The sequence below is a fragment of the Triturus cristatus genome, chromosome 3_1 (assembly GCF_964204655.1).
Source record: "Triturus cristatus chromosome 3_1, aTriCri1.1, whole genome shotgun sequence".
NCBI classification, from domain to species: Eukaryota; Metazoa; Chordata; class Amphibia; order Caudata; family Salamandridae; genus Triturus; species Triturus cristatus.
The window spans coordinates 96,478,069-96,505,408 of NC_140583.1; positions in this window are offsets into that span (position 1 = coordinate 96,478,069).

A 27,340-nucleotide genomic window follows, 5' to 3' on the forward strand; every position below is an offset into this window, starting at 1 on the left:
ACACTTCAAAGCCCTTCTTTCCTGGTTTCAAACAACCAAGTGATAACCTATTTACATATTTTCCTCTACCGAGAAGTAACTCAATCTGGAATTAAATCAACCGAAAGAGGGACTCACCACCCCACTGTCCTGTGTAGGGTCTCCGCTCTGCCTTTCACCAATCGGCTCCCAAGAGCCCCCTGACTCACAAGAGGCTCCCAATGGCTATCATCTCATGCCAGTCCAAGCTAAGCAGGTAGGGGACCCCAGGAGGGCTGTCAGTTGTCAAAGACCTCCGCCTCACTCACTATCAAGTTGCTCTGCGCTAAAGCACTCTCTTGATGCAGAAGGACCTAGGAGTCCACAGAAGCACACAGGCTGACGAACTACCCAAGAGTCACGACAAGTCCATTTAGCAACAAACACAAAACAACCCCTCAGTGAAAACCTATCTCTCTGGTAGACCCTTACTCCCACAAACTCTCTTACCCCCTGAATCTCTCACCAAACGAAAGGAAATGTTCAAAAATAAAGCCCTGAAAGAAAACCCAGAGACTCTCATAGCACACCACTTACACTGCTACAAAAAGGTAAATTATTAACCAACCTTAGTTTCGTCCACAGCACTTAAATATGGCTCAGTTTCCTTTCTTGGACAGTCAAGGTATCAAAACACTCATATCCCACATGAAAAGAAACTCACCACCTCAGCATCCTAATGTCTCAAAGCTGAAGTGAACATATCAATCTTTCACAATGGCAATATCATGATCCAAGCTTCAGATGTTAACCCTAAACTCTTTGACACACACTTAAGGATGCTTCTCAACCTAAAAAAAACAACAATCAATCAGTAGATTTGGAGAGTGTTTCTTGTCACTCATGAGGGAACCCTGGCCCTGACACCGTTGATTAGCCAAATAGTCAGGTCTTCATGGACTTTCAGAACTCTAGAAGGGTAAAGGAGGTCTATAGATGAAAGGGTACCTTGTTCCATGTCTTTGCTACTAGATAGGAGAAGGAGCGCCCTCTGCATCTGCTATGTCTGATGTAGGGGGTGAGGGTTAGTGAAAGAGACATGGAGCAGGTGTGTATGGTGAGCTGATGGAGTTTCAGGCAGTGGTTCAAGTAGGCAGCTCCACAGTTGTGTAGGGCCTTGAACTGGCATCTTTTCTGAACAGGGAGCGTAGAGGTGATGTGGGTTTGTCTAAGGAGATCCAGGACGAGTATGGCTGTGGCAATCTGTATGGTTTGTAGTTGAGAAGGAGAGCTGCGATCTCTGCATAGAGAGCATTGCTGTAGTCCACTCGGCTGGAAATGAGGGACTGGGTGATGGGGTAGCCGTTTGAATATCTTACGAAGCATGCTGAAGATGAAGAAGCAGAAGGAGGAGATGGAGTTGACCTGAGTCACCATGGTTAGCATCCAGCAGGTGTAACGCCAGATAGCCCGGCTCCAGAATGGCTTAACTCCATTGAGGCTCCTTGTACCAAGGCTCATAATCGGTCATCATCAACAACAAAGGGACTTTCTGACTGTTTAGGGTAGTGTCCTGAGTGGCGGCAGACTTTTGTGGAGAGCTATGACTGGCATACCGTGTCTTGCTGGTATTAGGGGGAGCAGAATCAAGTTATTGATCAGGCTGTGCTATGGCTTAGGTGAGCCCTTATGTATGCTATGCTTCATCTCCCCTGAGACCGACTACTGTGCCGTAGTGTCTACAGTAAGGTGGCTATGCGCTTTCCCTCTGGCTGATTTGGCGGGGCTGTCGATCTGACACAGTACTGTGTGAAAGCCTACTTGTCCCCCTCCTGTGAAGTAGAATTTTGAGCCCAGCATCACCTTTGGCTTGTGCAGCTGCGCATACAATGACTGAGCCCTTTGGTGGAAGCTGGGGGTACTGTGCCTCTGGTGTGGCAAGCCTGTGGTCCGGAGAGTGGCACAACCGAGAGAGTGACCGAGAGTGAACACATGCCTTGCTGCTTTGTTCTTGGACACATGGTTTTGCTTGGCTTTGTTCTGCTACCTGTAGCTCATGTATTTGCACAAGGATGAAGGAGAGGTCGGGGATATTCTCCCATATTGGCCCAGCTGGAGATGCTATAATTAACTCTGTTTTTGTCAAAACAGAACACACCCTCTTTTTTTGCAGGAGACCATAACAGAAGAAGGACTAGAAGATACAATTTATTGGTTCTTTGGACAAAATAGCAGAAGGAGTTTATTCTTTTTAACTACAACACCAGAAGCGGAAAGCCGTACCGACACTCCCGGAAGACAGTATTCACGAAGACATCATGAATTAGAGTGGCACCCGAGAAGGAGAATATAAGGTCGAGAATCGCTATCTCTCTCTGGCGTGGGAAGAGGAGACAGAACATCGACCAGCGTGGAGGAGGACAAGAACAGCAACGCCCCTGAGAGACGCTGGTGTCAACGAGAGAGCAGAGTCTGCACCACCGCTGTAATGTACCTCAAAATTCCCCCTCACGCGATCCCACCGCCCCACCACTGTTACCTGCACCTGCACGGACCACAGCTGGCTGTAAAGGAGACCGGCATAGACTACACACCTCAGGAAGAAATCTGAGAGACCGGGCTGTAAGCGCTTCATCCCACCACGTTCTAGGAGATGTGTGGCTCACTCAGGTGCGGAAGCGCTTCGGAGGGTGAAAGGGAGGATGGTGGACATCATACTGAGGGTAAAAAGAGAACATTATTTCGATACTTCCCTTAGGTTTGTGATGCACCTTTCAGTATTTTAACCCCTGTGCACCTCCCATTATTATCAACTCCTTTGCACCTTCCATTGTTTTCAACTTCTTATCAATAGCAGGCCTCAGGAAAGGTTTCTCTTTTTGTTGAGCATGATTATTTAATTCTTTTTAAGGCTCCTGCTAAGAGAAGGAATAGAGTTAAAAAGTGATAAAATAGAAAGAAAGTTGGAAAAAGAATCGTAGATAAATAAAGTCTTTAATATTAAAGGATAGCTAGAGTATGGAAGTGAAAGACCCATAAGATAACAAAAGCCCTTATATGTGACTTTTTTGTTCCCAATGGTAACGGCCGGCGACCACCCTGGGCAAAACCTGCAAAGTAGAAAACAAGAGAGAAGGACTCTGTGAATGTTCAAGATCAACAGCAGACGTGAATATATAAGAGGAATCATTAATAAACAATAGTTTTGAATCTCATAAATTTTGTGGTCAGACAAGCAACAATTATCTTGCCTGAGGGCCTATGGTGTGACCTATCAGTGGACATTGCTGATTCGAGCCCAGGTGCGGTCCTGTGCCCATGTTGGCCTGCCAGCAGACATCATCACACGGTCAGGAGGACTCTGAGCCGGTTGAAAATATGATCTTACAATGCAAACCGTTACAATGCATGCTTTTACAACGTGGATTTTACAACGCAGCTACCAGTATATGGCATGTTTTTACAACACAAACCACAACAAAGTAGAATGATCTAAATTCACTAAAACAACCATTACAACGCAAACATTTACAATGCATACTTTTACTACGTATACCAGTACAACACATTAAAAAATATATATATATATTAAACCCCTGAGACGGGATGCAGGAAAGTTAGGGGTTTTGGGTGGGGTAGTGTATTAATACATGTGCATTTAAAATTAATGCCTGTGTACTAAAATTAATATTTGTGCACATGTTTATTTGTTTTATTTTTATAAAACAGGATGCAAAGAAAATAGGGGTGTTGGGTGGGGAAGTGTATTAATACACGGGTATTTAAAATTAGCAACACAGTATTAACATTAATACCTGAGTATTAATATAATTGCTCACTTATTAAAATAAATACACTTATGAAAAAAGTCACCAATAAATATTAATTTCAAGCCAATTAAAGATAATTTTGTATTTTTAATATTCAGATAATTAAAATAAAATGCATTAAAAACGACTTATTGCAACACCATAAAATTAAAAAACTAACAACTTTATTAAAAGAGTACACCCAAAAAAAAAGAGCATGAACACAATTAAATATAAGAAAACAACGACAAATGAAAAAACTAAATTATTACATAAAATTAAACACCAATGAACGTCAATAATCAAAAACATAAATAAACCACCATTTTACTCTACATCAAAGCGAAAGTCCTACAACACTTTCTACGAATACACCTTGACCCGCAATTCATCAAAATGGTGGACAATACATCTAAAAAAATATAATGAACATTTATAAACATATAAAAATAATTACACATTTTGTCAGTATTTAAAACACGAAAAAAATATGCACAAAACATATTTTCAAATAAATTATTGTTCGCCTTAAAAAGAAAAGTATAAAAGTAGCCGACCACCATTTTGAAAACAGTGGTAAAACTGACTTCCACAGAGACCACACGTGTTTTGCCAGCCAACAAAATCTCCAACTCAAACAGTGCCATCTACAGTTCCAAGTAAGTGTACCCATAACAAATATATTAGAAGTAGGAAACTAAAACATAACCTCAAATTAAATAACATTTACCAATCAAATAAAAATTCAGCATTTTCGTAATTTAGAAAAGACAGGTTTGTACCACACTTCTCGACACAGTCATTAAATCTAAAAACTTTGTAAGTAAAACAAATGTATTTTAAAAATAAAATGTAAACAGTAAAAAAAATCACATTTAAAAGACTGTACAAATGTAAAACCCATACTGCAAACTGTTTTTATAACAAAGTACTTGCATCAGAGAAAATGCAGGATAGTGGTGGGGGCCAAATTACTATTCCTACTCCAACAGTAGCTTGCCTCAAGAAAGTGTAGAATATTGGTGGTGGCAAAAATCCTATTCCAACACCAAAACATGCAAGACCTCAGGGAAAGTGCTGGATGGTGTTGGGGGCAAAATTACTATTACAACTCTGAGCTATATTTGCCTCAATGAAAGTGCTGGATGGTGGAGTTTGCAAAATGACTATTACAACTCCGCACTGTGCTAGACTCAGGGAAAGTGTAGGATAGTGGTGGGGGCAAAATTACCATTCCTACTCCGAACATTGCTTGCCTCAGGAAAAATTCTGGAGGGTGGTAGGGGCAAAATTACTATTCCTTCTCCAACAAGTGTTTGTCTCAGAGAAAGTGTAGGATAGTGGTGGAGGCAAAATTACTATTCCTACTCCGAGCTGTATTTGCCTCAGGAAAAATGCTGGATGGTGGTGGGGGCAAATTTACTATTTCTACTCCAACAGGTGCTTGACTCAGGGAAAGTGTAGGATAGTAGTGGGGACAAAAGTACTATTCCTACTCCAACAGGTGCTTGCCTCCAGGAAAGTGTAGGATAGTAGTGGGGGCAAAATTAATAATCCTACTCCAAGCTGTGCTTGCCTCAGGGAAAGTGTAGGATAGTGGTGAGTGCAAAATTACTATTCCTACTTCAACACATACTTACCTCAGGGAAAGTACTGGATCGTGGTGGGGCAAAATTACTAATCCTACTCTGACCTGTGCTTGCCTCAGTGAAAGTGTCGGATGGTGGTTCATGTATAAAACATTTTTTTTAAACGTGTAAAACATTTTCAACACATTAATGTTTGTCAACAGATAACAACATCAGCACCCAAAAACTGTTCCAAAGGACACAGGACATATTCTGTATAAAAATCTATCTACTAAAGACAAACAAGATATAAAAGAAGGTAAATGAATATCAATATTTTAGAATAATTACAAGTCTAGAACTGTAATACAAAGTTAAATACACTTTGCAAAATAGATATTAAATTCTCTTTCCCTTTTTAAATAATTTTCATCTTTTTTTAATTCCAGAGTTCATATCCCAACAATTGTTTTGGATTTAAAAATTCCAAACAGAAAGAACCCAACTTACCGAGGTAAAATTTACACAAATTATGTTTCTCAATAAAATTTAGAAGCAGAAAAATGTGTACAATTTCCTTCAAACAGAAGCTTTCTCAAGCAAACATCTATTCAGCAAAATATCAAATTTAAAAGGTAAATAAATATCCTAATGTTCTCATATGTAAAGTACAAAAAAGAATCACGATTAAAAATAAAAACAGAAGCAAAAAACCATTGTAAAAAAAAAAACTTGCAACTGTTCTACCATAACACTTAACTATTCTATTCTATTGCAGGTAAAGTCAGTCCAAATATCATAAACTCCCAAAAAATCTCTTTATTATTTTTCTTTTCCAGATCCAACTAAAAATTAAACTCACAGTTTTCAAAAACATCAAATCCAGTAAACATCAGCAACACAAAAAGCATCAAGAAACAGCAAGAAAAAAAGGTATGATACAACAATAAATAAACTGTATAACAACTTAACCCTTTTTCTCTCCAAAAAAACCTTTTTTTTAAAAACAATAACAGCAAAAATACCAATAAAACATGGTTAAGCAATTCTTTCTAACTTCATGAAGCATTAATTTTCAACAGTATAAAAATATGCATGAATTGTTCTCTAACTTTTGTAACAAAACAGGTAATCATCAACACTTAAAAATAGATTTGACCCTTATTTCTGTTTTAATCCATAACAGAAAATGTCTTCAAATCAAGAAGCCAAATACATCTCCTCTAGCCGAGGGAACCGTTTTCTTAAACATAGTGGGTATGTTTATTGTAAGGAGAGACTAACTGAGCCCAGGTGACATTGGAGGTGTGTACAATACTACTCATCCCATTGCACTGGCAGAGTGGTTACTCTTGGTGATTCTGTTTTAAGAACCACGGAGCATAACCACTCTGCCTCTGCAATGGAGATTGAAGTTAGAGAAAATATTAATTAAATAAAAGCTATTGCATTCACCTCTAATGACCCTTGTGGTGCAGTTTTGAGGTAGGTAGCCCAACACATTCCATCTCATGTTGCTATTAGTATGCCCACAATACCAAACCTAAGAAGAATTATTCAACGTAAAAAACAGGCAAGTAACCCACAAAGAGAAATACCCCAAACCATTTTTGATATTAACATTCCTCCTGAACTTTCTATAACAGTTACTAATGAACCATTTCTTTTGCATGACAACCAAAACCCTCAAAAAAGAATACTAATTTTGAGCACACCCCATAACATTGTTAAGTTGGAGAGCGGTGATATTGGGATGATGGATGGGACGTTTATATCCACACCCCATCCATTCACCCAAATATACACTATTTACACATATATTAATGATACAGTTGATCCCTTAGTATACAGTTTACTCCCTGATAAATAATCCTGAATATACACTGAATTTTAGTAAGTGATAAAAGCAAAAACAGCAAACAAAAGTCCTAGAAAAGTACAAATTGACTTTGAATTACCAATGATTAACACTATTACCAAAATGTACACAGATACCCAAATTCAAGGATGTTTTTTTCACTTTACTAAGGCTTATTGCCGAAAAATTCACAAAACATCCTTAGTTGAGGAATATATATCAAATAGCAAACTTCAAATTTGAATTAAAAAAACTAACAGCCCTTTGCTTTGTTCCTCCTGACAGAGTAGACGAATACTACACTTCATATACAGAATCGGAATACTTTACATCAAACGAAGACAAATTGCACCCCTTCTAAATTACTTTAAAGACACATGGATTGGCCATCTAAGCAGGTCAAGACATGGGAGGAAACCACGTTTCCATGTGAAGTGGTGGTACTGCTACTCGACCTGGTTAGAGGGAAGAGAAAAAACAAACAATGCCATAGAGGGATGGCACAACTCCTTCAATAAATACATTGTCAAACCTCATCTTAATTTCTATTATTCCCCGGAAATTTTGAGGCAGGAGCAATGTTTCCAAGAAATGAGAATGTTACAATCATGAACAGGTAGTCTATACCCACTAATATCAAAAAGAACAAAAGAAATGTCCAGGAGACTATTAGGTGCAATTCAACAATTTACGTTGATGGTGGCTTCAGACTACCTTGATAATATTGCACACATCCTCCATTTCTAACCTACGCTATCTGCTTACTTGCCTGTTTTGCCCAAATAAACCCCCTAATTCAATTGGCATTTTTGTTGAAAAAACTAAAAATAATATTTCAAGTCAGGTCTCCATACCTTCAGCTGTCCTCTTTTTTCAACTCTTGGACTTAAGTAGAATCAACATTTTCACCAAGAGTCCTTTCTATTTGTGTAATCCATTACACAAAATCCACAATCCTTTTTAAAGTCTATGTCCCGATTTAAACTTTGAAAATGTGCACAGTTGTTAAGTTGTTATGTATCTGTGCATCCGTAAAAAAAGTTGCACCTAAAACAAAATTCCGAAAAAGTTAAATTGTTTGGCAAAAAAACACAAAACAATCCAACGAAGCAATCCATTCTAGCTCGAAATGAATTCCAACTCCGTTCCACATCCAAAAATCCATGGATGAAATCCCATCTCGCAAAAAAAAGGAGAACTTTTTTTTAAATCATCTAAAAAAACATATCTTACTGCGACAATGCCTCATCTATTTTTCTTTTAAAATAAGTAGCAAAACAAAAAAAGATTTCTTTTGAAACACTTTTTTTAATTAAAATTTAAAATCTATATATTTTTATAAACTTTATTAAACAAAATGTGTTACGACAGAATGAGATACAACGTGGATCTACTACAGCAAGCTGTTAAGGAATAAAATTGTTGGTTAACACATAATAAAAGTACCAAAAACACATTTACTACATCTAACTACCTCCCTCCTCTCTCCTTACAATAAAAATTACCACTATTCTATGTTTTTTAATAATTAAAATTTGTCTTACCTTGACGGAGCTCTCCCTTGCATCTGATCGGTAGCGCGACGATCCTCATCATTTAAAATTGTATTAAATTATTATATACAGTTTACATTATCTTGATCTATTTTACATAAATAATACAGTTGAATATAATTTTTGAAATCTATTTTTTTATGATTCTATATTTCTTTTTCTTTTTTAATTATTCTTTTTTATATTAATTGTTTCAAAACAAACATTGTATTTAATTATTCACCCCAAAACACATGTTAATAATAAACACAATTTGTTTTCCATTTTTAAATAATTTGAATTTTAAACCATTTAATTTTATCATTATTCTATTTTAATTTTCTATTTATATTTCTAAAATATCCCATAATTATAAATAAAATGTATTTCTATTCCTATTTAACTTTTTATATACTCTTTTTTTTAAAATTAAAAACAAAAGTATTCATTAGTAACAGATCTATAAAGAATTCCCCTAATCTATTTAACTTTATATATACTTCTAAGTTATTTTTATACCTTAATATTAATCAGAATCTCAACTATAAATTAATTTTCATAAGAAATAAAATGTATAAGAACGTTTAAAAATACCTGTGTATTTTTCCCCATTTACTGTAGTATTAATTTTGATACCTGAGTATTAAAAAGAACTACCACTAACTTTTTTTTACTATAAATTATCCATGTTAATATTAACTTTACACAAACATTTAATAATAAAAAACACCGGAGTATTTTTCCCATATACTCTAGTATTAATTTTAGCGCCCGAGTATTAAAATGAACTAGCACTAACTTTTTTTACTATAAATTATTCCTGTTAACATTAACTTTTCACAAACATTTAATATTAAAAATACCTGTGTTTTTTTACCCATTTACTCTAGTATTTATTGTAATACCTTAGTATTAAAAGGAACTACCATTACCCTTTTTTTTACTGTAAATCATCCTGTTAATATTAATAACTTAGTTTAAAAAAAAATACCTGTTTTGTTTAAACTTATTACATCCATTAAATACTAAATGACAAAAATACCAATACATGTAAAATTAACATATCACAAATACTTACCTACCTATACTTACCAATGCATTGTAATAGCATGCTTTGTAATGGTATGTGTTGTAAGGGCATGCGTTGTAATGGCACATGCATTGTAATAGCATGCGTTGTAATGGATGAGTTGTATAGGCACTATAATGTAATGCCTGTGTTGTAATGGACGTCTCCCGAGCCGGATATGTGTTCTGACATCCTGCTCCGCAGATGGAGAACTAATGGAGCTGACTGCTGGGTTATACCTACATTGACTGAGAGAAGGTCCGTGTGGTCATTGCTTTTCTTCCTAGTGCCCCACGAGTTGAGTTATCACATGCATTTTTGTGACTCTTAGGGGTCTATTAGGATGGCGGTCGGATAACCACCCCGACCGCCATGGAAGCGGAAAACCACCGCGCGCCTGTACCGGCAGCCAAATTAGGATCAACCTTCAAAAAACACCGGCCGCGGCAGAACGGGGCCAAGAAAAACCGGCTGTAGCGGGTGGAGACGGCCAAATTCCGTCTGCGGCAGTCGGATTCGCAGTGGAAAAACACGAACCCGTGCAAGTATAGTGGAGACACCGCACGGGAAATTAGGACATCCCCGATGGTCCCACGGTACGTTCCACTGTTTCCGACCACCGCACACAGAGATGAATAGGAGAGCCAGAGGAAGAGCTGCAGCATAGCCACCGCTGCGGACGATCCGTGAAAAATATGGCGGCCGAATGAAAAAACCCACAATAATGCCAAAAAGTGCACACAGCAAACTAGCCATGACCCCCAGAAACACAAAACACACCCCAATGACACAACCACATGGCAAAAAGAAAAATACAATTCCCAGGACAACACACACAACACACCTGACAGCAATTCCCCATTTGGACACACCCACATAGCTGAGTATAAAACCAGCCCCTTCCCTGACCACAATCCTTTGCAACACTCCAGAAGAGAAGGGCATTGACCTGATCAGAGAGGAGAGGCAAAAGAACAGGAGCACTCACACATCACCACCACCGCCATCACTACCACACCTGCACTACTAACCCCCTGCACATCACACACCATACACATCACAACCACACCCACCACTCACACCCCTGCACCCACAACCACTTTTCACACCACACACCATGGCAACACATAAAATGACCCAATTCACAGAGAGTGAGTTCACAGTCATGGTAAATGAGATAGTCAGAGTGGAACCACAACTGTTTGGTAGCCTGGTCCAACAGACACCATTAGCCACAAGGACACAAATGTGGGCAAGGATAGTCCAAAGGGTCAATGCAGATCCAAAAAGGAGATCATGAAGCGGTGGCATGATCTGAAGAGGGTTGTCAAAGAGAGGAGAAGCAAGCACCGTGAACTGGCTGAGAGGACTGGCAGTGGCCCTCCCAGTCCACCAAAACCATTCACACCATGGGAAGAGAAGGTGCTTGCCATACTACATCCAGAGAGTCTCACAGGAGTACCCGGGGGAGTGGAGGCTGGTAATTTCAAACAAATGACCATCACCACACTGCTATGTACTGTCTTGCACAACTACAAAGGGATGTGTGACATTACAATGCATACTATTACAACGCATGCCTTTACAACGCATTTTTTACAACGCAAATACCTTTACAACGCGTCTTGTTACAACGAATACTGTTACAATGCGATAAAGTGTTATTAGTTGTAAAGTGGTATTACAACAAATTCAAATATAACGCATACCTTTACAACGCAAAAATATAGTGTTTTTTTTTTTTTTTTTAACTTTGAAAAATAAAACCTGGCACGGGATGCAGGGAAATTAGGGGTTTTTGGGTGGGGAAGTGTTTTAAAATGTAGAGAAAAACGGAACGTTAATGTAATGAAATGCAGAGCATTTATTAAAATTAACACTTGAGTATTAAAATTAATACTCGGGTATTAAAAAATACTCGCATATTTTCAATTTTGACAAATGTACACACGCAACGATTTATTAAATATAATATACTTACGAAATATTACTAATTCACTAAATAACTATTCGTAAAAAAAAATATGACATACACATAGTCGCCATTTTAAACATTGTAGTTCCCAAATTGTCCTACAACACTTTCCATGAAATTAATACCACAACACTACTTGCAAAATGGATGTCAAAACGGATCAAAAAATTGAAAACAACACATCTTAACATGCTTTTTTAAATTATACGTTTCCACAGTAAATAAAAGATTTTTTAAAAATATAACCAACGCTGTATTTCTTAAAATTAACTATGACACTTGCTAAAACGTATAAATACAACCAACACACCATTTTAAAATCAGTTGATTATCAACTCCCAGAGTGACCAGACGCCAAAAGCTGAACCTCTGACCTCTTCACCGAGATAAGACCCGACTCCATTTAAGAAGGATTATTTGCCGAAATACAAGTAAGTTTCTAAAACTAATAACAGAAATGTTTACTTGAAACATTTAAAACACTGCACCTAATAAGTTTAAGTTTGCATTTTTAAATAAAAAAAAAGCACCAACCTATTACTATAGTTATGGAAACATATATCATTTAAAAAAAACATAAAATATTTTAACATTACTACGATATAAAGTAAATTGTTTATTTAAGAAAAGAATTGTCAATTAATTTATAATATATTTTATTTTTCAAACATCACAAAAAGATTTATTTTTTTCTAAAAGACAACTTCTATAAACTGTGACGAAAACGACTACTTCAAAAAATAGCGTTTTGCAAAATGAGCCACACTACTCATCAAGAATAAATCGAAGGTATTTTCCTAATTTTTTGTAAACAGTATTCTAAATTAGTAACACGAAAAAACATTTTCTAATCCACACATATTTAATCTGTTTTTCGCACAGAAATTCAATAACGAAAACAACAACAAAAATATCATCTTTGAAAATTCAAACGTCGATTTAGAAAGAAGGTAAATATTTTAAACATTAAATAACTGTTTTTTTTTGCTGTCTTCATGAATACAAAAAGGATTGTGAAAGTGTAAAAAAGTGTAGAGATTAAAATAATTCAGGTAACGTGATAAAGGTGCAGCAGCAGAGAAAATGTGGGATGTTGTAGAGCTATCAATTACGATTTTAACTCCAGAAAGGTGCAACATTACGGAAAGTGTAGGATGGTGTACGGTTAACAATTACTATTCTGACTCCAGGAAGGTGCAGCAGTAGTGAATGTGTGGGATACTGTAGGGGTAATAATTACTATTCTAACTCCAGGAAGATGCAGCAGTAGGGAAAGTGTGGGATGGTGTAGGGGAAACTCCAGGTTGCTGCACCAGTAGAAAAAGTGTAGGATGGTATACAGGTATCAATGACTATTCTAACTCCATATATCTGCAGCAGCAGGGAAAGTGTTGGATGGTGTAGAGTGAACCAATTACTATTCTACCTCTAGTAAGGTGCAGCAGTAGAGAAAGTGTGGGATGGTGTAGGGGTAACAATTACTTTTCTAACTCCTGGAAGGTGCAGCAGTAGTGAATCTGTGGGATACTGTAGGGGTAACAATTACTATTCTAACTCCAGGAAGATGCAGCAGTAGGGAAAGTGTGTGATGGTGTAGGGGTAAAATTACTATTCTAACTCCAAGTTGGTGCAGCAGTTGAAAAATTGTAGTATAGTATTTATGTACAATAAAGTAAACTATCACTTATCCACAGAAATGTTAACATTTTTTACTGTATCACAAACATTACAATAAAAAATAGCATTTCCATTACTTTCTATTTTTTCCAGATACTCACATAAATATTTTCAACACCAAATCCAAAGTTGAATCCCACAATACCAGACAACAAAAAAGACCTGCAAAATTCGAGAAACCAGACTAAAACCAGATCAAGAAGAAAACACCTAAATCAAAAGGTAATTGAAATGAACACTCCAAAGTAGGAAAGCATTCAATTGGCAAAACTTGAAAAAACATATTCGAGAAAGCTGCAAAAATACAGAAAGTGTGGCATCTTGTCAAGATAACAATAACTCTTCTAACTCCAGGTTGCTGCAGCAGTAGAAAATGTGTAGGATGGTATACAGGTATCAATTACTATTCTAACTCCATATATGTGCAGCAGCAGGGAAAGTGTTGGATGGTGTAGAGTGAACCAATTACTATTCTACCTCCAGTAAGGTGCAGCAGTAGGGAATGTGTTGCATAGTGTAGGGGTAACAATTACTATTCTAACTCCAGGAAGGTGCAGCAGTAGTGAAAGTGTGGGATACTGTAGGGGTAACAATTACTATTCTAACTCCAGGAATATGCAGCAGTAGGGAAAGTGTGGAATGGTGTAGAGGTAAAAATTACTATTCTAACTCCAAGTTGGTGCAGCAGTAGCAAAAGTGTAGTATAGTAATAAGGTAAAATAAAGTAAAATGTCACTTATGCACATAAAAAGTTTACATTTTTTACTGTATCACAAACAATGCAATAAAAAATAGCCTTTCCATTAGTTTCTCATTTTTTCAGATACTCACATAAATCTTCTCAAAACCAAAACACAAGTTGAATCCCACAAGACCAGACAACAAAAAAGACCAGCAAAATTTGAGAAACCAGACTGAAACCAGACCAAGAAGAAAACACCTAAATCAAAAGGTAATTGAAATGAACACTCCAAAGTAGGAAAGCATTCAATTTGCAAAACTTTTAAAAACATATTCAAGAAACCTGCAACAATACAGAAAGTGTGGCATCTTGTCGAGATAACAATAACTCTTCTAACTCCAGGTTGCTGCAGCAGTAGAAAATGTGTATGATGGTATACAGGTATCAATTACTATTCTAACTCCATATATGTGCAGCAGCAGGGAAAGTGTTGGATGGTGTACAGGGAACCAATGACTATTCTACCTCCAGTAAGGTGCAGCAGTAGGGAATGTGTGGGATAGTGTAGGGGTAACAATTACTATTCTAACTCCAGGAAGGTGCAGCAGTAGTGAAAGTGTGGGATACTGTAGGGGTAACAATTACTATTCTAACTCCAGGAATATGCAGCAGTAGGGAAAGTGTGGGATGGTGTAGAGGTAAAAATTACTATTCTAACTCCAAGTTGGTGCAGCAGTAGCAAAAGTGTAGTATAGTAATAAGGTAAAATAAAGTAAAATGTCACTTATGCACATAAAAAGTTTACATTTTTTACTGTATCACAAACAATGCAATAAAAAATAGCCTTTCCATTAGTTTCTCATTTTTTCAGATACTCACATAAATCTTCTCAAAACCAAAACACAAGTTGAATCCCACAAGACCAGACAACAAAAAAGACCAGCAAAATTTGAGAAACCAGACTGAAACCAGACCAAGAAGAAAACACCTAAATCAAAAGGTAATTGAAATGAACACTCCATAGTAGGAAAGCATTCAATTTGCAAAACTTTTAAAAACATATTCAAGAAACCTGCAACAATACAGAAAGTGTGGCATCTTGTCGAGATAACAATAACTCTTCTAACTCCAGGTTGCTGCAGCAGTAGAAAATGTGTATGATGGTATACAGGTATCAATTACTATTCTAACTCCATATATGTGCAGCAGCAGGGAAAGTGTTGGATGGTGTACAGGGAACCAATGACTATTCTACCTCCAGTAAGGTGCAGCAGTAGGGAATGTGTGGGATAGTGTAGGGGTAACAATTACTATTCTAACTCCAGGAAGGTGCAGCAGTAGGGAAAGTGTGGGATGGTGTAGGGGTAAAAATTACTATTCTAACTCCAGGAAGGTGCAACAGTAGGGAAAGTGTGGGATGGTGTAGGGGTAACAATTACTATTCTAACTCCAAGTTGGTGCAGCAGAAGCAAAAGTGTAGTATAGTAATAAGTTAAAACAAAATAAAATGTCACTTATGCACATAAAATGTATACATTTTTTATTGTATCACATACATTGCAATAAAAAATAGCATTTCCATAACTTTGCCATTTCTGATTTTTTCAGATACTCACATAAATCTTCTCAACACCAAAGCACACGTTGAATCCCACAAGACCAGACAACAAAAAAGACCAGCAAAAATCGAGATACCAGACTAAAACCAACCCAAGAAGAAAACACCTAAATCAAAAGGTAATTGAAATGAACACTCCAAAGTAGGAAACCATCCAGTAAGATGCACCAGTAGGGAATGTGTGGGATAGTTTAGGGGTAACAATTACTAATCTAACTCCAGGAAAGTGCAGCAGTAGTGAATGTGTGGGATACTGTAGGGGTAACAATTACTATTCTAACTCCAGGAAGGTGCAGCAGTAGGGAAAGTGTGAGATGGTGTAGAGAAACCAATTACTATTCTAAATCCAGGAAGGTGCAGCAGTAGTGAAAGTGTGGGATACTGTAGAGGTAACAATTACTATTCTAACTCCAGGAAGGTGCACCAGTAGTGAATGTGTGGGATACTGTAGGGGTAACAATTTCTATTCTAACTCCAGGAAGGTGTAGCAGTAGGGAAAGTGTGGGAGGGTGTAGGGGTAACAATTACTATTCTAACTCCAGGAAGGTAAAGCAATAGGGAAAGTGTTGGATAGTGTAGTGGCTGAATTTACTATTGTAGCTCCAAGGAGGTGGAACATTAGGGAAAGTGGAGGATAGTGTAAAGGCAGAATTTACTGTTCTAACTCCCAGAAAGTGCAGCATTATTGATAATGTAGGATATTGTTCTTTGTTATTTTTCTTTTTATTCCACGTAGTAAAATCAAACATATTTTCTTCACAGATAATGTCTACTCAGGAAACAGCTTCCTACATAAAATCCAGAAAAGGAAACAGATTACTAAAGCATGCTGGATACATATATTGTAAAGAAAGGATAAGTTTCCCAAGAAATCATTGAAGGTGTGTGCAATACTACTCATCCCATTGCAGTGGAAGAGCGGTTTCCCTTGATGATATCATTATTAAGACAACAGATCATAACCACTCTGCCTCTGCAATGGAGATTGATGTAAGGGAAACCTTAAATGAAACGAAACAACTTGCAAGCACCTCCATGGATTCTACTGGATCCATTTTAAGAGAGGTTGCACAACATCTCCCCAGTCATGTTGCTAGTAATATGCCTATAATTCCTAATTTGAGGCAAATTATACAAAGACAAAAGCAGGCAATTAACACACAAACCGCAACACCTCATACCTTTTCTGACATTATTATTCCACATGAACTTACTATTTCTTTTGCTGATGAACCTTTCCTTCTCCTTGACAACAAAAACCCTCAAAAACATATTTTAATTTTTAGTACACCCCGCAACCTTGTTAAGTTAGAAAATAGTGAAATTTGGATGATGGATGGTACGTTTAAAATTACACCCCATCCTTTCACCCAAATTTACACTATACACGCTAAAATTAACCAGAATGTGATCCCCTTAGTATATAGTTTGCTTCCTGATAAGACTACTGCAACCTACACTGAACTTTTATCAGTTAATAAAAATAAAACATCCAAAAGTCCTAGGAAAATAATTGTCGATTTTGAATTGAGCATGATCAATGTGATCAGTAAAACGTACACGGATACACAAATTCAGGGCTGTTTTTTCCATTTTTCCCAGGCATTCTGGCGTAAGTTACAGAAAACATCCCTGGTTGCAGAGTACTCAACAGATAGCAAACTTCAATTTGAGTTAAAAAAATTAACAGCTCTTTGTTTTGTTCCTCCCGTAAGTGTAGACGAATACTACACTGCCATTACAGAATCAGATTATTACAATGTAAATGAAGAGAAATTGGCACCCATCCTAAATAATTTTGAAGACACATGGATTGGGCACCTAAGCAGATCGGGTCGCAGGAGGAAGCCACGTTTCCATGTGGAGTGGTGGAACTGTTACACAAACTGTTTAGAGGGAGAAGCAAAAACAAATAATGCCATTGAGGGATGGCATAACTCCTTCAACCACACAATTGGCAAACCACACCCTAATTTCTACTCTTTTTTGGAAACTTTGAAGAAGGAGCAAAGTTTTCAAGAAATGAGACTTTCACAAACATTAACTGGTAGTCTAAACCCACGAGTAACACAAAAAACAAAGGAAATGTCTGAGAGACTTTAGGGTATTATGCAACAGTTTTCGTTGTGTGTGGCTCTAGACTACCTTGAAAATGTTGCTAACATTCTAAACTTTTAAATAACTTTTTCACCTTACTTTCCTGCTTTGCCCTAAATTTTTTGAAACAGTAATTACAATTGGCAATAACATTTTTCCAAAACATTTTTCACAAATATACGTCAGGTCAGCCTTCCTTTTCTTGCCTTCTTTAAATTACCATGTTTTTTCGATCCAAATTAATGCAGAAATGTACTTCTATTATTTAACAATAGATCCAAATCTACCTCCTACGAAAACATATTCTCCCTATTTCAACCTGTGCTAGTTTCCTTTTTGCACAAGAAATAAAATCGTATTTCTTCTGACCAACCAATTCAAAATTCAACAATTACTACCTCCTACCAAACCATACTGTCACTATATCTGCCATAGTACTTTAACAAAACAACGCTAACATTTCTTTTTTTTCAATACAGCTTTTCGTAAACAAATACGTTGTATAAAACATTTATCTTATAATAATTAATCTTTATCTTAAACCAATTGTAAACACAAATAACTTTTTACGATAACTTTTTCTGACCTTACATAGGCATACTCTAATTACACGATCGGCGACATGCTTTTTTATCAGTTTTACATTACATTATTAAACCGCAACCTCTCCTTACCCTTTCTTTACAATATATGTATCCTTTTTTAACTTACCATGTATAAATAAAGTTTAAATTGTTTCCTACCTGGACGTAGATCAGCTTCCTGCTGCTTCCTCCATCGATGCTCTTCAAAATGGCCGCTTACGTTTACGTTTACGTTTACGTGCTTACGTCATCTGAAGCTGCAAAGATTGTTAACGGACTATTTATTTATATTATTTTTATTATTACTTTTGTTATTTAATTAAATAATATATTACTTCCAAAAAAGTGTGTAAATATGTGAAAATATTTTAAAAAAGAAGCTTTTTTTCTATATTTTTGACATAAAAAAAAATATTTACGAAACTATGTGAACTATGTTTTTATTAATGTATTTATTTTATCTATATATCTTAATTGTATGTTAACCCCTTCCCCGCTCATGACGGAACCGTTCCGTCATGAGCCACGGTTGGCGTGTGCTCATGACGGAACGGTTCCGTCATGACAATCCTGTTGGCGGCCGCTCTGCCTGCGCGGCGCTGTTTCCCCGCCTGTGCGGGGCGACAACGCAAATGGGCGGAGTCATGACGGAACCGTTCCGTCATGAGCACAGCTCAACTGTGGCTCATGACGGAGCGGCTCCGTCATGAGCACAGGCCCACCGCGCTGCCCCCCTGCCCCCCCCAGCGCTGCAGCAGAATGTCCGCAGCAGCGAAGGGGTTAATACTTGTAAAATAACGTAATTTTTTCCTTACCTGGATGCTTACTCCATTTCCTTGCAAAGATCCCCTTTCTTCTTTTTTAACACCTTCCTTTTCAGTTCCGCGGGAGAAACAGCTTCATATATAGAAATAAATGAAGGACAATTTTTCCCATAGAAAACAATGCAAAAGCGTGGGACCTTTTTTTAAAAAAAATTCAACTAATAATTATTTAAAAAATATTATATATATATATTTAACATTTATATTTTAATACATTTTAATAATTTTTAAAGAAAAGTATTATTTTATTTATTTTTTTAATATTAATTTTAATACCAAAGTATTAAATTATTACCTTTACACTGCTTTTTTTAAAATGAATTATAATTAATAATTATTCCCACATTAAAATTAAATACCCAATTGTACTCAGTATATTGTAATATAAATAAACTAGAGTATTAATATATATTTTTTTTTACCTAAGTATTAAATTATTACCTTTACACTACTTTTTTAAAATTTAAATATAATAGTTATTCCCGCATTAAAATTAAATTCCCAAATGTACTCAGTATATTGCAATATAAAAATACTACAGTATTAATTTCTAAATTTGTTTGTTTCTTCAATATATTTATTTAATAATATTTAATACCTGAGTTTTAAAACACTCCTTTTTATATATTTGCGCACTTTTAATACTATTTGTTTCTATTAACATCACTTTCAAATTACCTCTCATTATTATTACTATTTTGTAAAATATTAATACTAAAGTATTATTTCTCAATGCTTGAGTATTTTTACCATTTATTACTTTTAAATATTAATAAAACAACTTCACTAATTTTAAACATTTTTTATTAAAAAAATATAATAAATCAGAAATATAATTTAATAATATATATAATAATTTTTTAAAAAATAACATAACATAAAATAGCATTGAAAAATTAATACTTGCGTTGTAAAGGTACTTGCGTTGTAAAAGCAGGCGTTGTAAAAGCATGCGATGTAAATCCACTTGCGTTGTAAAAATCCCGTTGTATTGGTAGTCCGTTGTAAAAGTTGCGTTGTAAACGTTGTTCAATCAATCAATCAGTGACACTTGTAAAGCGCGCTACATACCCGTAGGGTCTCAAGGCGCTGGGGTGGGGGGGAGGGGGGGGTGCCGCTACTGCTCGAACAGCCAGGTCTTCAGCTTCTTCCTGAAGGAGAGGTGGTCTTGGGTCAGGCGCAGGTCGGTCGGGAGGGAGTTCCAGGTCTTGGCGGCCAGGTAGGAGAAGGACCTTCCTCCTGTAGTCGCTCTTCGGATGCGGGGGACGGCGGCGAGGGCGTGGTTGGCTGATCGGAGGTGGCGTTTGGGAGCGTGGAAGTTGACTCGGCTGTTGAGGTAGCTCGGGCCTTGGTCGTGTAGGGCTTTGTGTGCGTGGGTGAGGAGGCGGAAGGTGATTCTTTTGTTGACGGGGAGCCAGTGAAGGTCTCTCAGATGTCCGGAGATGTGGCTGGTTCGTGGGATGTCGAGGATGAGTCTGGCTGAGGCGTTCTGGATCCGCTGGAGTCTCTTCTGGAGCTTGGCGGTGGTACCGGCGTAGAGGGCGTTGCCGTAGTCCAGTCGGCTGGTGACGAGGGCCTGGGTGACGGTCTTCCTGGTCTCGGTGGGGATCCACCAGAAGATCTTCCGTAGCATGCGTAGGATGTTGAAGCACGCCGAGGAGACGTTGTTGACTTGCCTGGTCATGGAGAGGGAGGAGTCCAGGAGGAAGCCCAGGTTGCGTGCATGGTCTGTCGGTTTGGGTGCGGTGCCCAGGGCGGGAGGCCACCAGGAGTCGTCCCAGGCGGAGGGTGAGGAGCCCAGGATGAGGACCTCCGTCTTGTCCGAGTTCAGTTTCAGGCGGCTGGTAGTCATCCACTCGGCTACCTCTTTCATCCCTTCGTGCAGGTTGGATCTGGCGGCGGCGGGGTCGTTGGTCAGGGAGAGGATCAGTTGGGTGTCGTTGGCGTAGGAGATTATGCTGAGGTTGTGTTTGCGTACGATGGCCGCGAGGGGGCTCATGTAGACGTTGAAGAGGGTGGGGCTCAGAGATGATCCTTGAGGGACGCCGCAGGTGACTTCGGAGGCCTCTGACTTGTACGGTGGTAGGCGGACTCTCTGTGTTCTTCCGTCGAGGAAGGAGATGATCCAGTCCAGCGCCTTGTCCTGGATTCCGATGTTGCTGAGGCGCCGTACTAGGGTGCGGTGGCAGACCGTGTCGAATGCCGCAGAGAGGTCTAGGAGGATGAGGGCCGCTGTTTCTCCATTGTCCATCAGGGCTCGGATGTCATCGGTGGCGGCGATGAGGGCGGTCTTGGTGCTGTGATTGGCTCGGAAGCCGGACTGTGAGGGGTCGAGGGATCCGTTTGTCTCGAGGAAGGCGGCCATCTGCTTGTTGACGGTCTTCTCGATGACTTTGGCTGGAAACGGGAGGAGCGAGATGGGGCGGTAATTCTTGAGGTCGGTGGGGTCCGCTGTAGGTTTCTTTAGTAGGGCGCAGAGTTCGGCGTGCTTCCAGCTCTCAGGGAAGATGGTGGTGTCGAAGGAAGTGTTGATGATGTCTCGCAGGTGGGGTGCGATGACAGCGTCGGCCTTGTTGAAGACGTGGTGAGGGCAGGGGTCGGTCGGTGATCCGGAGTGGATGGAGTTCATCGTGCGGATGGTGTCTTCGGTGCTGATCGGGGTCCAGGCGTGGAGGGTGGTGGTGGGGGGTGGTTGTTCGGTCATGGTGTGCGTTGGTTGGTTGTTGAAGCTGTTATGTATGTCCGCGATCTTGTTGTGGAAGTATGAAGCGAGGGAGTTGCAGAGGTCTTGCGATGGGGTGATGTCGTTGTTTCCTGCGCTTGGGTTGGAAAGCTCTTTCACGATGTTGAAGAGTTCCTTGCAGTTGTGTGCGTTGTTGTCCAACCGGTCTTTGAATGCTGTTTTCTTGGCGGCGCGGATCAGCTGGTGGTGTTTCCGGGTGGCAAGTTTGAAGGAGGTCCTGTTGTCTGGTGTCGGTTCCCTTCTCCAGACTTTCTCGAGGGCTCAGCAGTTCTTCTTGGAGCTCTTGAGTTCGTCGGTGAACCATGGGGCCTTCTTGCTGCCGGGTCTGCTAGGCGGGGTCCTCAGTGGGGCGAGTTCGTCCGCGCAGTTGCTGATCCACTTCGTGAGGTTGTCGGCGGCTTGGCTGGGGTTCGCTGAGCTGGCAGGAGGGTGCTGGTTCAGGGAGGTGGCGAGCTGGTCTGCTGTGATCTTGTTCCAGCTTCTGCGGGCTGCCTGTTGCTGGTGTTGGTGGGTCGTCGTTCTCTTGAAGGTGAAGTGGACGCAGCTGTGGTCCGTCCATTGAAGCTCTGTGGCGTGGCTGAAGTCTATGTCTGTGCTGGATGAGAAGACTGCGTCGAGTGTGTGTCCGGCGAGGTGGGTGGGGGTGGACACCAGTTGCTTGAGTCCCAGGTTGGCGAGGTTGTCGAGCAGGGTGCTGGTGTTGCGGTCGTTGTTGTTCTCCAGATGGAAGTTGAGGTCTCCCAGGAGGATGTAGTCGGCGGAGGGGAGGGCATGCGGGCTGACGAAGTCGGCGATGTCCTCGCTGAATTGTGTGCGTGGTCCAGGGGGTCGGTAGATCAGGGTGCCTCTGAGGGTGGTGTGGATCTGGAAATGCAGGTGTTCGGCGCTGGTCAGGGTGTTGTCGGTGCTGGTCGTGAGACGGATGGTGTTCCTGTGGATGATGGCGATGCCTCCTCCCATCTGGTTGGCGTTTCGGTCCCTCCGGACGACCTTGTAGCCCTCTGGGATAGCGATGGCGATGTCGGGAGCTGAAGAGGCGTTCATCCAGGTCTCCGTGAGGAAGGCGACGTCAGGGGCTGTGGCGTCTAGAAGGTTCCAGAGTTCGATGGCGTGTCTGTGGACGGAGCGGGTGTTGAGCAGGATGCACTTGAGGTGGGTGCTGCTGGTGTTCGACTTGGTGGGTGCTGGTGCGAGGCTGGTCCGGATGCAGGTGAACTTGCAGGCGTGGCAGCTGAAAGGTCCGTGGGTACGTCGTGGAGTGGCTTGATGGCATTCTGGGAGTCGGCTGGTGTTGAGAGCGGTGAGGGTGGCGGCGGAGTACGTCAGGCGGGTCGGTCGGGATCTTCGTTGGCCAGGGGTCCTGGCGCTGGGCGCGGTCCGGTCGCGGACAGGCGCAGACGGGCTTACCTTTGGCGCGCCTTCGGCGCACAATCGGCGCGCCCGCTGCGCGTGACCGCTGCGCGTTCGCACGGTCGCCATATAAGGCGAAGTGCGCGGGTGGGCGGGGCAGCTGGGAGGCGGGAGCGGGGAGGGAACAGAAAGGAAAAAGGGGCGTGGTCAGCGGTGGTGGCGGGAAGCGGGGAGCGGGGAGGGAAGGCGGAGGGCGGCGAGGTAGGCGGGCAGACAGGCAGGAGAACGCAAAGGGCTGAAACTGACTAGAAAAAAATACAGGCACAAAAGTCAGACAAAAGCTGCTAACACGGGAGGAAAATGCAGTTCAAACAAGCACAAATGCTAGACAAAACAAGCACAAAAGTCAGACAAAAGCTGCTAACACGGGAGGAAAATGCAGAAACTGACTAGAAAAAATACAGGCACAGAAGTCAGACAAAAGCTGCTAACACGGGAGGAAAATGCAGTTCAAACAAGCACAAATGCTAGACAAAACAAGCAAAAACAGACGCCAGCGGCGTCAGCCGGCAGCGAGGCAGGCAGCGAGGCAGAGGGCAAGGCGAGGGGGCACACACAGCAGCTGGTGGCCGTGCGGCGCGGGGGTGTCCCACAAGTGGGTCACACTCACCTGCGTCGCACGGTCGCCATATAAGGCCAAGTGCGCGGGTGGGCGGGGCAGCTGGGAGGCGGGAGCGGGAAGGGAACAGAAAGGAAAAAGGGGCGTGGTCAGCGGTGGTGGCGGGAAGCGGGGAGCGGGGAGGGAAGGCGGAGGGCGGCGAGGTAGGCGGGCAGACAGGCAGGAGAACGCAAAGGGCTGAAACTGACTAGAAAAAAATACAGGCACAAAAGTCAGACAAAAGCTGCTAACACGGGAGGAAAATGCAGTTCAAACAAGCACAAATGCTAGACAAAACAAGCACAAAAGTCAGACAAAAGCTGCTAACACGGGAGGAAAATGCAGAAACTGACTAGAAAAAATACAGGCACAGAAGTCAGACAAAAGCTGTTATACGGGAGGAAAATGCAGTTCAAACAAGCACAAATGCTAGACAAAACAAGCAAAAACAGACGCCAGCGGCGTCAGCCGGCAGCGAGGCAGGCAGCGAGGCAGAGGGCAAGGCGAGGGGGCACACACAGCAGCTGGTGGCCGTGCGGCGCGGGGGTGTCCCACAAGTGGGTCACACTCACCTGCGTCGCACGGTCGCCATATAAGGCCAAGTGCGCAGGTGGGCGGGGCAGCTGGGAGGCGGGAGCGGGGAGGGAACAGAAAGGAAAAAGGGGCGTGGTCAGCGGTGGTGGCGGGAAGCGGGGAGCGGGGAGGGAAGGCGGAGGGCGGCGAGGTAGGCGGGCAGACAGGCAGGAGAACGCAAAGGGCTGAAACTGACTAGAAAAAAATACAGGCACAAAAGTCAGACAAAAGCTGCTAACACGGGAGGAAAATGCAGTTCAAACAAGCACAAATGCTAGACAAAACAAGCACAAAAGTCAATATGTGAAAATATTTTAAAAAAGAAGCTTTTTTTCTATATTTTTGACATAAAAAAAAATATTTACGAAACTATGTGAACTATGTTTTTATTAATGTATTTATTTTATCTATATATCTTAATTGTATGTTAACCCCTTCCCCGCTCATGACGGAACCGTTCCGTCATGAGCCACGGTTGGCGTGTGCTCATGACGGAACGGTTCCGTCATGACAATCCTGTTGGCGGCCGCTCTGCCTGCGCGGCGCTGTTTCCCCGCCTGTGCGGGGCGACAACGCAAATGGGCGGAGTCATGACGGAACCGTTCCGTCATGAGCACAGCTCAACTGTGGCTCATGACGGAGCGGCTCCGTCATGAGCACAGGCCCACCGCGCTGCCCCCCTGCCCCCCCCAGCGCTGCAGCGGAATGTCCGCAGCAGCGAAGGGGTTAATACTTGTAAAATAACTTAATTTTTTCCTTACCTGGATGCTTACTCCATTTCCTTGCAAAGATCCCCTTTCTTCTTTTTTAACACCTTCCTTTTCAGTTCCGCGGGAGAAACAGCTTCATATATAGAAATAAATGAAGGACAATTTTTCCCATAGAAAACAATGCAAAAGCGTGGGACCTTTTTTTAAAAAAAATTCAACTAATAATTATTTAAAAAATATTATATATATATTTAACATTTATATTTTAATACATTTTAATAATTTTTAAAGAAAAGTATTATTTTATTTATTTTTTTAATATTAATTTTAATACCAAAGTATTAAATTATTACCTTTACACTGCTTTTTTTAAAATGAATTATAATTAATAATTATTCCCACATTAAAATTAAATACCCAATTGTACTCAGTATATTGTAATATAAATAAACTAGAGTATTAATATATATTTTTTTTTACCTAAGTATTAAATTATTACCTTTACACTACTTTTTTAAAATTTAAATATAATAGTTATTCCCGCATTAAAATTAAATTCCCAAATGTACTCAGTATATTGCAATATAAAAATACTACAGTATTAATTTCTAAATTTGTTTGTTTCTTCAATATATTTATTTAATAATATTTAATACCTGAGTTTTAAAACACTCCTTTTTATATATTTGCGCACTTTTAATACTATTTGTTTCTATTAACATCACTTTCAAATTACCTCTCATTATTATTACTATTTTGTAAAATATTAATACTAAAGTATTATTTCTCAATGCTTGAGTATTTTTACCATTTATTACTTTTAAATATTAATAAAACAACTTCACTAATTTTAAACATTTTTTATTAAAAAAATATAATAAATCAGAAATAGAATTTAATAATATATATAATAATTTTTTAAAAAATAACATAACATAAAATAGCATTGAAAAATTAATACTTGCGTTGTAAAGGTACTTGCGTTGTAAAAGCAGGCGTTGTAAAAGCATGCGATGTAAATCCACTTGCGTTGTAAAAATCCCGTTGTATTGGTAGTCCGTTGTAAAAGTTGCGTTGTAAACGTTGTTCAATCAATCAATCAGTGACACTTGTAAAGCGCGCTACATACCCGTAGGGTCTCAAGGCGCTGGGGTGGGGGGGAGGGGGGGGTGCCGCTACTGCTCGAACAGCCAGGTCTTCAGCTTCTTCCTGAAGGAGAGGTGGTCTTGGGTCAGGCGCAGGTCGGTCGGGAGGGAGTTCCAGGTCTTGGCGGCCAGGTAGGAGAAGGACCTTCCTCCTGTAGTCGCTCTTCGGATGCGGGGGACGGCGGCGAGGGCGTGGTTGGCTGATCGGAGGTGGCGTTTGGGAGCGTGGAAGTTGACTCGGCTGTTGAGGTAGCTCGGGCCTTGGTCGTGTAGGGCTTTGTGTGCGTGGGTGAGGAGGCGGAAGATGATTCTTTTGTTGACGGGGAGCCAGTGAAGGTCTCTCAGATGTCCGGAGATGTGGCTGGTTCGTGGGATGTCGAGGATGAGTCTGGCTGAGGCGTTCTGGATCCGCTGGAGTCTCTTCTGGAGCTTGGCGGTGGTACCGGCGTAGAGGGCGTTGCCGTAGTCCAGTCGGCTGGTGACGAGGGCCTGGGTGACGGTCTTCCTGGTCTCGGTGGGGATCCACCAGAAGATCTTCCGTAGCATGCGTAGGATGTTGAAGCACGCCGAGGAGACGTTGTTGACTTGCCTGGTCATGGAGAGGGAGGAGTCCAGGAGGAAGCCCAGGTTGCGTGCATGGTCTGTCGGTTTGGGTGCGGTGCCCAGGGCGGGAGGCCACCAGGAGTCGTCCCAGGCGGAGGGTGAGGAGCCCAGGATGAGGACCTCCGTCTTGTCCGAGTTCAGTTTCAGGCGGCTGGTCGTCATCCACTCGGCTACCTCTTTCATCCCTTCGTGCAGGTTGGATCTGGCGGCGGCGGGGTCGTTGGTCAGGGAGAGGATCAGTTGGGTGTCGTTGGCGTAGGAGATTATGCTGAGGTTGTGTTTGCGTACGATGGCCGCGAGGGGGCTC